Source organism: Ochotona curzoniae, unplaced genomic scaffold, assembly GCF_017591425.1.
Source record: "Ochotona curzoniae isolate NIBS_2020 unplaced genomic scaffold, NIBS_Ocur_1.0 contig_883, whole genome shotgun sequence".
NCBI lineage: Eukaryota > Metazoa > Chordata > Mammalia > Lagomorpha > Ochotonidae > Ochotona > Ochotona curzoniae.
The window spans coordinates 73232984-73248302 of record NW_024466599.1 but is presented as its reverse complement, the minus strand read 5'-3'; positions in this window follow the sequence as shown (position 1 = coordinate 73248302).

Below are 15319 nucleotides of genomic sequence, written 5' to 3'. Positions count from 1 at the left end.
AAACTTACTCATTTCCTATAATTGGATTCAACGTCTTCTGATCAAAAGACTTTTCTTCCCTTCTGACCATGGAAGGGAGGCATGACAGTGCTAAATGGATGAATTTATGCACTGCAGAATGCCACAGAATGGGACTCTGTGCCTCGGGATGTTGTCAAGTACAATCTGTCACCAACGGGGGGAAGATGGCAAGTGAAGGGATCAGGGGACCTCAGGGATAGGGTCCTAGCTTGACCCGGGTTCTTATTCATCTTGCCGAAGAACACTGACTTAACTCAGCCTTTAGATGGGGAGAGCCCCCAACACTGGCCTGGGAGCGCCCACCCAAACAACACTGTCCACGTGACAGTTAACCCACTGTCTTCAATACTCGATTCAAGGCTTTACTCAGAGTCGAAGGAGGAAAAGAAGCGATTCATTTAGATAAAAAGAAACGGAGCAATTTGTGTACGTGAATTCCTACACAACCATCCTTATTCAAACAGGTGTGACAGTTACTCCACGGACACTCTCCTATCCTAACTGCCAGCCTCTGACACTGCCCCTAACTGCCACCATCTGACACTGCCCCTAACTGCCAGCCTCTGACACTGCCCCTAACTGCCGGCCTCTGACACTGCCCCTAACTGCCGGCCTCTGACACTGCCCCTAACTGCCGGCCTCTGACACTGCCCCTAACTGCCGGCCTCTGACACTGCCCCTAACTGCCGGCCTCTGACACTGCCCCTAACTGCCAGCCTCTGACACTGCCCCTAACTGCCAGCCTCTGACACTGCCCCTAACTGCCAGCCTCTGACACTGCCCCTTACATTCTGCTTCTTGGAAGGACTTTATTCCACCTCCAATCACTGCTTGCCAAATCTGGATTTTTGGTTGTTCTTTCTTTTCTGTCTTGACATTTATCTGCTTATCCTTTAGTCCAAGACTGTTATTTGGTGTATAACCAATGCATGTCCCAGTGATGGCCTATCCCTTTTTATCACATTTTAAGATTGATTGGTTGATCAGTTGGTTGGTTGATTGATTGATAAGACTGAATGATATTTGGAGAGAGAGAGAGGAGGGAGAGAAACAGAGAGAGAGAGAAAGAGAGAGAGGAGAGAGGAAAGAAGGTGTGATCTTCCATCGCTATCTCACTCCCTAAATGACCACAACATCAAAGTCTGGGGCAGGAGGAAGCGAAGTGCCCGCAAGGGTGGTAGGGGCCGAGGAACTCCAGCCATCTCCTACTGCCTTCTGAGTGCAGCGAAAGGGATCTGACTAGCAAGCGGACTTGCTGCTGTTGCAAATGGGCACTCGACAAGCTGTGCCACACTCCAGCCTGTCAGGACCCGTTCTTAACTCCATGTGCCTGTGTACCTTTGTCCCTCTTCTTTTTCATTTTGTTTTCTTAAATCTGCTTCCTTTGCCTTCTAGTAACATTTCCATTTCATGTCTCGGTTCCACTCTTCCTCCAAGCACACGTGGCTGCCACCAAGTTCTCTTTGGTTTTGGAACCACCCAATTAGGTCAGAGTCTCTACCAACCCACGCCAGGGATATGCATATTGCCCAAAATGCCATTTCTCCAAACACTGGGAGTGCAAAAAGAGCAACGATCTTTCAATGCATGCGGAATGCAGAGAGGTGCAGGTACGCAGCCACAAAGAGCTGAGGTGTGGCTAAAGGGAACCAATGTCACCCATGCCTTTACACCCAGGACAGATTGATAAGCTTTTATTTGGAAATTGCTAGAAATGTATTTAGTAGTTTGCCAAGGAAGGTTGTCCACAGGGAGGTGCCTCACTGGGGAAAATCCTTCAGCACCCTGTGAGGTGCCAGCTGTCGGCTGCTGAAGGCCAGCCTGTACCGTGGCGTCCTGTGACGAACAGGCTATCTTGTTGTGGGAGCCAGATACCTGGAGAGCTCTGTGTGCTGCAGGACCTTGCAAAAAATTCTGACACCAGCAAGGGAGCCTCCTCGTTCAGTGTCTCTCCACTGCCATCTGCTGGCTAAAACTGGACATTGTGCTGGCTGGCAATGGAACAAACATTTAAAGGGCTCAGATCCATTTTCATAAATCAGGCAACGCAGGGGAAATTAAGAGCTGAGGAGTGATAAACTGATAACAGGTTCACACAATTAAAGGATGCCACTTGCATGTCCCTTCCTCAGAGGTCTCTCCTCTCACTGTCTTGGCTTTAGATTCTTCTAGGAGTTACACTAATATGCTTAACCATAGGATACCTTCTAAGATGTGTCATTAAGCAAGTTTTTGCCAGAGGGCAGAAACGCATGATAAGAGAGCTCCGATGTCACTAGACATTGTACAAATACCTTCCTATGAAAATGAGAAGTGCATCTTCTTGTAGCATCCCTTCTGATGGTAATAGTCCTTAATGATAATTGGACTGACCTGTACAACCTTAAGCAAGACACCTGAAGATCTCTATTTCCATAACATGTTTTGGTGACATGTCTGATTCCTCGCTGAGATGAGAAGGGCCAGTGTCACTATATCCCCTTTCATGTACCTTCTACTCAACAGCATCCTCCCGATGTGACTTTTTCAAGTCATTTGTTTTTTTAAATATTGACTTTATTTATTCTAAGGCAGAATGATGCGGGAAAAAGATCCATGATTTTCTTGGTCACCTCTACAACAGCTGAAATAAAGTTTGTACAGCTTGAAGACAGGAGCTGGAATCTCCCTCGAATCTGCCGTGTGGATGGTTGGAGCCGAGCATCCAAGCCATGACCTGCTGCCTTCCCAGGCCTGGACACAGGGAGCTAGACTGGAAGCCAGTGCTTGCATGGCTGGTGCTGGGCTTGTGCCATTGCAGCCTATTTCGTTGTTGTAATTGAGTCATCTGTGTCTTAGCACACAGTTATATCTACGAGTTGAAACCCAATGGACTCAATTTTCAGTTTGGGATTGCTTCTGATTAGAGGTTTCTGATAGGCACTCCTGCTGACGTGGGTGTCAACGTGAAAGCAACTATGGAAGCATTAAGTAAGAGATGCAATATCCTTGTGAGTAAACTGCCAATAAAACATGGAATCTTTTAGAAAGCGATCGAGAATGTTGGTGAGGAGTGGAGTTGGAGATGTCAGATCCGGTTCTAGGGTGCTGGAGTTGAGCATCATCCTACCTGGGAGCTATTATTTTTTTTCTCTTCATCCTTAATAAATTTTAAATTCACAGCAAGTGTTCTTCATGGAAAAGAAATTAACATGGATAGTATTAAGTAACAAAGAGATAGATGTCTTATATACTTCTCAAGCTATTTATCTGACAGGCAGGGTGACAGAAAGAGAGGCCAGAGAGAGACATCGAGACAGAGAAAGAGAACCTTTCATTTGCTGGTTCACTTCCCAGATGGCCGGTACAGGTAGCACTGGATCAGGCCCAAGCTCTGAAGCAGGAAAGCCATCCGAATCCCACACAGGAGCAGCAGGGGCTCGAGTCCTCAGGCCATCTCCCCCTGCCTTCCAGTTACCTTGGCTAGGAGATACGCTAGATGCGAAGCAGCCCTCTCACACAGACTCTGGCAGCAGAAGCGGTGGCTTCACTTCCGCCCTTCTATGTTAGCCCCTTTGGCTTCTTTTGTTGATGTGACACTGTCTTCGCTAGTGAAAATATATCCCATGATTATAGCTCTGTTATTGCTGTTGTTGTTAAATTACATTGTGCTAGAAGTGTGATTTTAAACGTTGTCATTTTAAAATTATGTTTTGTGGATAGACGGGTTGCCAAGACATGGCAGGGAATCCCTGTGTTCACCTAGATGGGTCCCCGAACCTAACTTGTAGCCCAGTGATAGCGCTCCTATTAACACAGACACTTGCCACTTGCACACTGTTAACTTAGTTCCAGGACTTTCTGTTTCAGGATCTGATGTAAGTTACCACTCTGCATTTACTTTCTTTCTTTTTTTTTTTTTAAGATTTAATTTTATTGGAAAGCCAGATAGGCAGAGAGAAGGAGAGGCAGAGAGGAACGATCTTCCGTCCAATGATTCACTCCCCACGTGGCCATAATGACCAGAGCTGAGCAGCTCTGAAGCCAAGAGCCAAGAGCTTCTTCCGGGTCTCCCACATGGATGCAGGGTCCCAAGGCTTTGGGCCATCCTCGACTACTTTCCTAGGCCACAAACAGGGAGCTGGATGGGAAGTGGGGCTGCTGGGATTAGAACCAGTGCCCATATGGGATCCCAGAGTGTGCAAGGTAAAGACTTAGCTTGCTAAGCTACCGCGCCAGGCCCCTGCATTTACTTTCTAATACTGTCTTGTACAACGTGGGAGGCAGCACAAGTGGCTCACATGGTTGGGTCCTTGTCTTCTATGTAAGAAACCTGGACTGGGTTCTCAGCCTTTGGCCTTGATCTAGCTCAGCTTTGCTTGCTGCAGGAGTTTGGGAAGCGAACTAGAGGGTGATAGATTCTCTCTCTCTCTCTCATCTCCCTCCTATCCTCTGCCTTTCTAATAAATAAACTAACACACAAAAGAAACACACAGTTACGCATCAGGCTAAAAAGCTTTATGTTTTTGAACAAATCTAGGTCACATGCCCATCACCCCCAGTACACAGCGAAGTTCTCAGTTCTCAGTGTTTTTGTCTGCTGTCCCATTCCTAGACCTGAACAACCACTGGCGTGCTAATGAGCTCTAGGATTTGCACTTAGATGGTTTGCTTAGTCATCACAGAATCCCTATAAATTGCCTCACACAATACGGCCCGTTTAGATCTGGCTTCTTCCATGTCATTAAACACATTGACTGGCTATCCATGCAGTTACATAAATCTGCAGTTTATTTCTTTATATTCCTGACTAGTGTTCGATTACATAAGGAGGCCCAATGTGTTTGTACATATGTTTGCTGATATTCTATAAGTGTGGTGTAGAGGTTTGCTGAAGAACACCTGAATTATTTCCCAATTTTGGTTCCCATGAACTGTGCTCAGCATAAATTTCCGTGTGCACGTTTCGCGTGAAGTTAAGTCTTTAACAATTTGAATAAATATCAAGGAATCCTCCAAAAAGGATGTGGACAAAGCAATCAGAAGAAGTTTATGTATGGAAATATTATTTGAAGGTGCACTATTTTTTTTTATAATGCAGATATTTTCATGTCATTCATCACTTTGTAAAATAGAATGACTCATAGACATTTGAGAAATCTTCAGCAAAGCTGTTTACTTGCATTGCTTTCAAGGATGAGAGAGGGCACTGAGAGGTCTGATGGTCTCACCTCCAGCCAGGGCTGGTTATCAGCACCACCATGAGACTCTTCCATTGGGCCCAGACACCATCGCTGCCAGGAGCTGGCAGGACACCTCCTGGACACCATCCTGGCAGTGTAGGGGGCAGTTTCCCTGGATGGGCTCATGTTGGAAGCTCCTGCTCTCAAGGACCTAGAAGAGCATCTCAAAGGTGGCTTTAGAAAACATGTTGATGTAAAGAATCCTTGTGATCGACTCCAAGGGAGATGCACTTGTATATCAGACTCTTGCAAATGTAGCAGATGTCACAGAGTGCAAGGGACGTGAGACTCTGGGCTGGATGGTGGTGAGGAGGGAGCCAATAATATTCCGAGTAGTCCCTAGGCAGCAAATCAGGACCCGGGCAGACATTCTCCATATCCTTTGGTCCTCCATGCACTTGCCAGCAGAATTTCCAAAGCAGTGCGAGTAGGGGAAACATGGAGAATCCCAGTCAAGAATGTTTCCCACAGGAAGTCAGGTCCATTTCCACCACACAAGTCTCCCTTTTGATGACCTCAGAAGACCCCTTGATCTGGACACTGGTGGGGGACACCTTCGATGCAGGAAAACGAATGGGAGTTCACCCAACCAGGTTAGGGCTTGGGAAACGCCGGAGACAGTTGATTCATCCAGCCGTGCACTCCCATCCTGCCTGTTGCCTGTTGCCCCTTGCTACTGAGTTGTATAAGTTTTTCTATGGTAGAAAGTTAGGTGGAGTAGTTAACTTTTTTTCCCTATTATTTCTGACATTATAATCACTCTACTTCTCCATATAAAAAGATAAACAAATAAAAATTGCATCTTCAATGAGATCGAATGAAATCTATAAATTATATTTCTATGACATAAAAATCACTGAACTACGTGGGATCTTTTGCTATATACTGCCTTTCCCTATTGAGTTATGCTTGAATTGTTTCAGAAGTATTTCATGATCTTAGTGTACTTTTTCTGCTTATATTTGGTTAGTTTTCTCCCAAGAATTCCATTATGTTTTGTTCAATTATAATTTTTATTTTTTGTATTTTACATTCCAGTCACTCATTATTTATATAGGAATATAACTAAATTCCACATGTAAACCTTGAAATTCATCTTACCCACCAGTTCAGTGGTTTTCATCGGTTTGTAAGATAATGTTACCATGGGCATATTCTCTGTCAATCAACAAAGCTGCTTCTCCTTTGCAAATGTAAATACAACTATTTTCACCTTTCTTACTACATTGGTCAGGCTCCAGTGCGACCTTGAATACCAAGGAGATCCCATATCTTTCTTACCCGAGAGCACCCAGTCTCTTGTTGTGCAGTATGTTTTTATTTATCAGTTATAGAAGATTCTTTCTATGAAATTAAGGCATTTCTTTTAAGTCTGCTGAGATCATCGTTACTGTTAGTAAGTGCTTAATTTCTTTAAATGCTTTCTGCATCTTACAGTCACATTTTTCTTTTATTTGATCAGTTAATATGATGGATTATATTGTAGATTTTGAAAATATATATACTTATTTTAATTAGAAAGTCAGATATACAGAGAAGAGGGACAGAGAGAAAGATCTTCGTCCAATGATTCACTCCCCAAGTGACCGCAATGGCCGGTAAAGTACCAATCCAAAGCCAGGGGCTTCATCCAGGTCTCCAACGCAGGTGCAGGGCCCCAAGGTTTTGGGTCATTCTTGACTGCTTTCCCAGGCCACAAGCAGGGAGCTGGATGGGAAGTGGAGCCACTGGGACTAGATTTGGCGCCCAAATGGGATCCCAGCGCCTTCAAGGCAAGGACTTCAGCTGCTAGGCCACCGCGCTGGGCCCTGTGTTGTAGATTTTTACATGTTGAAGCAGATTTGTGCTACATCTCAACTTGATTCTGTTGTATTAAATGTTTTTGCATATTATATGTTTAATTTGCTAGTTTTTACAAGATTGTTGCACCTGTGACCATGAAAAATTCTGGGTGTCCATTTTGTTTCCTTGTGTTGTCTTTCTCTGGTTTTAATATAAATTGTGAATTATAGTTGCCCACTGCTTCTTTCATTCCTTTTGTCATCCAGCTATGAAACTATTGGTTTTCATTTTGGACAGATTGTGACTACAAATCCAGTTGTATCCAAAGACGTGAGTTTGTTTAGCTTCTGTAGTTTTCTTGCAGTGGTTTCCGCATTTCATGTCTTTTGAGGAAGTAAAGTCCTCCATCTCATCAATCATGTGGGCACGGAGTGGTCTGTGGCACTCACTCTTTGTCCCCCTGTTATCGGTGGTTGCATCTGCCCGTCTTGGCTGAGGGTATGTACGTTTTGGACCTGGCCTTCAGGCCTCCTCAGGCAGTCTACAACTTTGCACTGGCTTTTACAATGGCCTAAGGGACCAATAGTGAGAAAGGTGTGCTTCCCCAGGCCTTTGCTTGGCATCTAAGCAGCCGCATGCATGTGCATGTCCTTCTTGAAGCCTACGTACATAACGCACAACTCAAGGGTCCCCAGATGCTGTATCACAAAGGTGCTTTTCTTCCTTCCTTCCTTGTTTCCTTCCTTGTTTCCATCCTCCCTCTCTTCCTTCCTCCCACCCTCCCTCACTTCCTCCTTCCTTCCTTCCTTTCTTCCTCCCTCCCTCCCTTCCTTCCCCATTCTCCCCCTCCCTCCCTCCCTCACTTCCTCCTTCCTTCCTTCCTTTCTTCCTCCTCCTCCTTCCTTCCCATTCTCTCCCTCCCTTCCTTCCTTCCTTCCTTCCTTCCTAACTTCCTTCCTTCCTTTCTTCCTCCCTCCCTCCCTTCCTTCCCCATTCTCTCCCTCCCTTCCTTCCTTCCTTCCTTCCTTCCTTCCTTCCTTCCTCCCTTCCTTCCTTCCTTCCTTTCTTCCTCCCTCCCTCCCTTCCTTCCCCATTCTCTCCCTCCCTTCCTCCCTTCCTTCCTTCCTTCCTTCTTTCCTCCTCCCTTCCTCCCTCCCTCCGTTCCTTCTTTTCTTCCTTGCCTGTAAGATCTTTCATGTTCAATGCCAACAACCTGGCAAATCTAAATTGTTTCCCTTCCTCCTTCTACTGTGATCCACTTTACTCATGTTAAAATTTAAATATATATATTTGTGGTGCTCAACCTAGGTGAGTAGGAATGTTTCCTGGAGCGTAGAAGATTAGTGTTGTTTGTGTACAGTAAGTAATGCCCAAAAAGTTCTCCGTGCCCAGCTTCGTCCCTCGGGGAGAACACAACATGTGCCATATGTTATCTTACGTTTCAGGAATTTTTTTTCATAGGTGAGTATCTGCCTCATACTTAATATGCATGTTTACATGTGACAATAAAATACAGTTGCTTGCTTTCGCTCCCTAGAGAGTCTTTCTGGAAACCTAGTGGAACAAGTGTTAGAATCTTACACTGTTGTCGCTGGGTATAAACACATCTTGGAGTTGAAAAATAGGATCTCTGTCTCCTGACCCAAGCCAGACATATCACCATGTGTCTGAGACCACTCTCTCTCACCAGCATACCACCACTATTCAAATAAAATGTTGCAGGGAACTGAAAGTATTGATTTAGCCACCAATTAGATTCCAGTTCTCATCTTTTAACTTAGATCCCAAACTTGAGTAGAACATACTTGATAAGCTCCAATCGTTTGTTCTCTGAAGTATCCTCAGGACACTGTGGTGCACTTCATCGGGCCTCACAGTTCTGGGATGTGCTGGCTGTTTATCTTGGTGAATACGCTATTTCTCTTGAGTTTCAGACTTTGCAATGTCAATGGACATATTTGCACGTTCACTTCTTTCTTCCATGTTAAGGATATTGCTGTACCTTTCAAAGACAAGTTTGATTTCTGTGACTGTGTTTATTTCAGTTGTTTTTTTCTTAGACTTTCAGTTTCCTCTGAATTTACACAAAGGGTCTGGCATGTTGTCCGTCCACTTTATTTAATAGAACATTTCACGTATTATTTGCATTTATTTTAAATGTTCCGTATGCTATCTGTGCCATATTGAGTCTGGTCCTGGTGATTATTTTGTCTGTTAGGACCATACGTTTCCTTTCCTTCTCGCCATAGGCCCGCTAATGATTTTGTTGAAAGCTGGACATACAGGGGAGACAATTGAGTACTTGGAAATCTTGGATAGAAGCACAACTGCCGTTTTACTAAGCCTTCAGAATGAGGAATAGCACATTCTAATAGAGTTAGGATCACCATCAAATTTTTCCTTGCTATGATTAGACTCAGTATACAACAGGCTTCTGTTTGGTGGTATGGATCAGTTTTGAAGATTTGTGTGTGTGTGTGTGTGTGTGTGTGTGTGTGTGTGTGTGTGTGTGTAAGGGGGTGTCTGGTAGCTATTCATTTTCCTTTCAGTATTGTGATTGTAAGCAGCTAGTTCAGCAGTTAAGGGTCACAAGCTTGGAAGCTGAGTCTCCCCCATCCACTTAATCTTCTCTGTCTACCTGTGAGTCAAATAAATCTCACTTATCATCACCTGGAACCTAAGGAGGAGGGCATTGCCTTGTTGTGTAGCCACTTCCCTCTCAAGCCCCATAAAACCCAAAGTAGGGAGGAATGCTGTCTTGATGGCGTGCTTCTGTGGCTCTGGCAGTTGGCTCTTGGCCTCCCCAGCACCTGCTTGCTCTGAGGCTTCCCACAGACAGACTCTTGAGGACAGGTGGCCCCTGCACATGGCCCCTGTGTGTCTGTAGTCCTCACTCTCTGTTCACTGGTTGGACAAGTCAGTGAAGATGCAAATTGCTAAGATGTTTTGTATTTTTAGATTGTGTACTTTAAATAGTTCCAGGAGAGGTGAGGCCTAGCAATACTGGAATATGGACAGAGAAGCCAGGGAAAGGTGAATGTCTGCAGCTTCGTAAGTGTGTCCAGGTTGTTCACTCTGTGTCTTTTAGGATAATTCATATTACTGGTGTAGCCGGAACATCAGTCTCCAGTTTCATGGATGGAGCTGAGCATAATGAGCTCCTCTTAAGTTTTCCATTCAGACTGGATTGCCATGCAGACTTGTAATTTGCTGATTTCTAGTGGGCACTGCCATTGCCCAGCTTAGCTTCTAATGACTCCTTCATAATCCTAGACTTGTCTGTCATGATCGCTCTCACACCCCACAACATCAGCTCCCATGTTATTCTAATTACAGAGAACGTGTCTATTACAACTTTCCCCGCTGGTTTCGCTTAGGTTTGCTGCCTGTTAGTGTGATTCTGGAAAGGAAAAGAAGGTTCTGTGCTTTGATGGAACCTCATCATTGCACAGGTACTCTCCGCCTTCACCTTGAGAAAGGTGCCTGAGCAAATGCAAAGCTAGGACAAACCTATGTTCCCACTGTCATCAGTTCTTTTCCCTAAGCCTCAGTAAGCTACCAGCCCTATTAAAGCAAAGATAATCTTTCCTCCTGCTGTGAGTCCTTGGTGGGTGTAGAGCAGAAAAGCCCCCCTCCCCCCCCGCCCCCCCGCCCTGTGCCTTGAGGAAGAAACTCAGGAGAAACTTCTAGTTGAATCTTCTTAGCAGCTAACATCCAGCAGTATCTGCTCCAGGGAAGCCACTGGGAGATGTCTCTGTCATCTGTATCTCTTTATTAGATTGCTGTTTGTTCTCCAATCTCATTTCTCTGAAGAGTTCCAGGAAAATTTCCTGCAACTTTTTTTTCCTGTATGTGTGGGACATATTCACCTTTCGTAAACCTTGAGGATGAAACTGAAAGACTTATTTTAATACATCTTTTTTGTTTGAAATATGTATATATTTCCAGGACAATGTAATAATATGTAACTCATTTATTTATATAGCTGCATAATACTCTGTGTGTAGTTAATCTAACTAGTGTTACTGAAAGGAAACAAGGGTTTTTCTAGCTTGTTAGTTTCTATGCATCGCTACATTTGATGATATCCACATATTTATTACTTATATTTATCTATACAGATAGATGATAGTCTAGATACGAGTAAATATATGTTAACTTAGCTCCTTCAACTGTACACATTAGAGGGATGGAGATGAACTCCTTTTTTTTCTGTTTCCAATTCCACATGGAAATGAACTTTTATGTGTGACCCAGCCACGGGTAGCCAAGCTAAATATGGCCTGTAAGAGACCACAGAATTTATCAGTAATTTAGGGCTCAAGTAGAATGGCAGTGCCTCCCTTTTGGAATACGTACACAAATTGGAAATTCCTAATCTCGCACACTTAAATCTCAAATGTTCCAACGTCTGAAACATTCAGTGCTAACATGACATCACAAGTGAAAATTATCACAACTTGATAAGTCAAAGTTAAATTCAGATATATTAACACTATCAGATGAAATTATTTCAGTTTATGTGTACAGGGTGTGTGAAATAAAAAAAAAATAAATGTTTTGGCTTTGGTCCCATCCCTGAGCTGTCTCATAATTAATCTATGTTCTAAAAGTCTGAAAGATTTCAAAATCCAAAGTATTTCTGGACCAAGCATTTGGGATTAGAAATATTCAACCAGTATATATACTGAACCAAATTAGGTACAACTACCATTCAGCTCGTAATACTATGCTGCACAAATTACAGCACTCACCCCAAATCATTAAAATACATGTCAATATGTAACAGTATAGGCATGTCTCTCATACACTGTAATGGGTTTAACTACATCATGTCCTCAAGAGAGATATGTGACTATCTTCAGCCCTGTGCCAACGAATATGGAGTTACTTGGAAACGAGAGCTTTGTAGATATGATTTAGTTAAAGCAAGTTTATTAGCACATATCAACGTGATGATGTCTTTATAAGAGGAGACAACTTATACATGAAGAAAAAAACACACAGGAAGCTAATTATGTGACAGACAGAGGCAGTTCTGTGTCACATCCCTTCTAACTTTTGATACTCGCTGGACTAATTGTACAGTTATTTCTAATTAAGGAAAAAGTATTGTTCTCTTAAAAAAAAATGGCCGTCTTGCCAAATCTTAAGTGAGCTGGATCTGCCTTCTTAGGTGAAGAATCGAGTGTTGGACAGAGCTGGCTCTGATACTGCCAGGGATACTCATCAAATATCCCAGTACAGTTCCCAACCACACTGAAAGACCATGCAGCTGCTTCTGAAGGACAGGTGTAGAACAGCCGGTTAAATGTCAACTGATGAAAGGCTGGAGCTGACCACTGTCCCTTCTCTAGTCTAGGAAACTCCAGATGCTTCCTTGTAAAGGTGATGAAGACTGGCACACTTCTCCAAATAAACATTCATGCCTCTGCTTGGGGAGAAGTATTGAAAAAGAACATTTTTTGAGATTTCAAGATAGAGATTTCAATGATGGTTTTTAACTGTAGCGTCATTAGCCTATTCTGACAAATCGAGACTTTAAGTAAGTTCATTCCAAAATGGAATGATCTAAAATTATGACTTTAACCTATGCAGGTGAAGGATAATACAACTGTAAATATCTAGTAAAGTAGAAAGTTTCAAAAAAAAAAACTAACATTAAAAAGTAATGGAAACATTAAGAAGCAAATTCTTCTTTTTCTAAAAATAAAGTTGATTTTTAAATGATGTTTACATAGTTAAGAAGGATGTATGTGCATGCAAACCACTGATTAGGGTGGGGAGGAACAAGGAATGGGAGAAAATGGATAAGAAAGTGGGAAGAGAAGGGGAAAGAATAGCTCCTGCAGCCAAAGCGCATCAACAGCTGGGAATGGGGGATGGCCACCTGTTATCACCCCAGAGTCCCTGATGTGGAGCTTGTTATGAGGTCACTGCTCAAGTGGTTTTGATAGTTCTTTTTGTAAGATTTCTTTATATTTAGTGCAAAGTCTGAATTTCAGAGAGGAGGAGAGGCATAGAGGAAGATCTTTCATCCACTGATCCCCACGTGTCCATAATGCCCAGAGCTAAGCTCCTAATCTGAAGCCAGGAACCAGGAGCTTCCTCTGGGTCTCCCATGTGGTGCAAGGTACCCAGACTTTCCCAGGCTACAAGCAGGGGACTGGATGGGAAGTGGGTCGGCCAGGATTAGAACTGAGGTTCATATGGGACCCTAGAGTGTTCAAGGCTAAGAATTTAGCCACTATGCTACCATGCTGGGGCTGGTTTTGATAGTTCTGACCTGCTGTTGATGTCATTGTTTCACGGATAAGGAAATCGTCCATTGGCTAACATAGAGTCTCCCAGATACTTGCTGTCAAAGCTTGGCTGGGAAAGCTCTCCAGTTTGACCTGTCCTCCAAGGTACTAGATGTTCTCTTCAGGCCTCAATGAACTGATTGTCATGTCCCTCATGTGTATTTGGACCTGCCGTCTGCTACACAGGCCTCAACAATCAAGAAGATCCAGTTCTAACACAGGCACTCCATGGTCAGACCACAAATCTTATGATTTTCCACATGGTTGGAGTTCTGATTCCAGTGGTCCAGTTGAGGGGGTTCTCAAGAAAATCTCGCCATAGATGACCCGAGAGCCCTGAGTTCCTGTGTGTCAGGTGATATGGGATCCAGTTTAATCCATAAGAAAGTCAGAGAAGGCTTCACAAAGGAGTTGATGAGTTGGTTACATTTACCAAATCTTAAGATTAGAGGTCATTTCCACTTGAGATGTCAGAAATCCTTCCCTATGTGTCCCAATCATGCTTGGCTGCTGGTGACACAATTTAATATTATTACTGTTATAATTATTATAAGAATTATCCCATAGAAAGCATTCAATTGAATAGACATCAAAATTGAGCCTTCACAACTGTTAAAAGATGATAAAGGAATATGAGTTCACTGTGGTGGCTTAAACATCATTTAACGTGCCTGAATCCTGCCAATGGATTACCTAGGTCTGATACTGAGCTTCAACTCCTGGCTGCTGGACTTTGCTTCTGCAGATGCTGAGGGCAGCACTGAGAGCCAAGGTGACTGGATTCATCTTCTTCACTTCCCAGTCCAGGATTGTATCTCTGGCTTTGCCTGACCCAGTTCTGGTCAGTGCTGGCATGTGGCAAGTTACCCCCAGCACTGGGCTCCTTTTACCCATCTTTTTCTCTTTCTGACTGTCAAATACATAAATTCTAATGTTTGTTAAATAAAATAGGTAAGAAATGGAAAATAAAAGATCTCTACAAAAAAAAAAAAGCTTTTGTAAATGTAAAGAAAAAAGGGCCTCCCTTGGCCTCATGGAAGGGTTTGGAGTGGGGGTGCCATCCCCAGCCTGGGTTGAGGGCCGCTCTGGGGAAATGGGATTTGTGGATTTGCAGGGAGGTTGGGGGATTGCACAGATGAGGGTGAGCGATGACCTGTGGATTCACACTAAGAGGAATGGTTGTTGAGGGATATCCTTGGAAAAGGCCACCATACGTGTGGGTGAGGAATGACTGCAGAAGAATCCCAATGACAATTCCACTGTACTTGCAGGTCAGCATGAGGACTGAGGCCTGGAGGTTGACGGGGAGAGACAATAGGACCTTTATGGGTCAGACCGATGCACCAGTCCACATGGGAATTCTGACCTGGGCTCTTTAGCATGGGACAATGCTGACCACCACACACCAGCCCATATGAAAACTAGGGCTGGTGGCCTGCCTGGCAGGGCTAGATCCCAATAGCTGTCAGTGAGTATTGGAAAAGTGGACGGGTCACATTAGGTTGGGCATGACACCAACCAACATCCGAGAGAACCGGGTCCAGGTTGGATTCTATAGGTGGGCCCAACCCTATGGAACTATAAGTCCAGCTAGATAGCTTACAACTTGGGGTGGTGGTGGGCTGAGCTAGGTATGACCATGGCACACACTGACACTCACCGGTACTGGGGCTGGGAACAAGCGGGGCATGTTCAGGCTACAACCTTCACATGAGCACATGAGCACCTGATCATGGAGTGCATGTGTCAGAGCTGGGCTTCCTTGGTGCCTTAGATGCAGCAGTGGACAACATACCCAGATGCACATGAGGGATATGGCAGTACATTGGAGCCCGCAGAGGACACCTGGTACCATAAAAGAAGATGGAGGACTGGACAAATCAATCAACAACCCCAGCCAAGAGTCAGCAGTGAATACCTGGGCAAACGGAGACTCTAAGATGGACTGTTTCAGTGGTGAATTTCTGGAGAGATTTCACCATGATTGGAGTG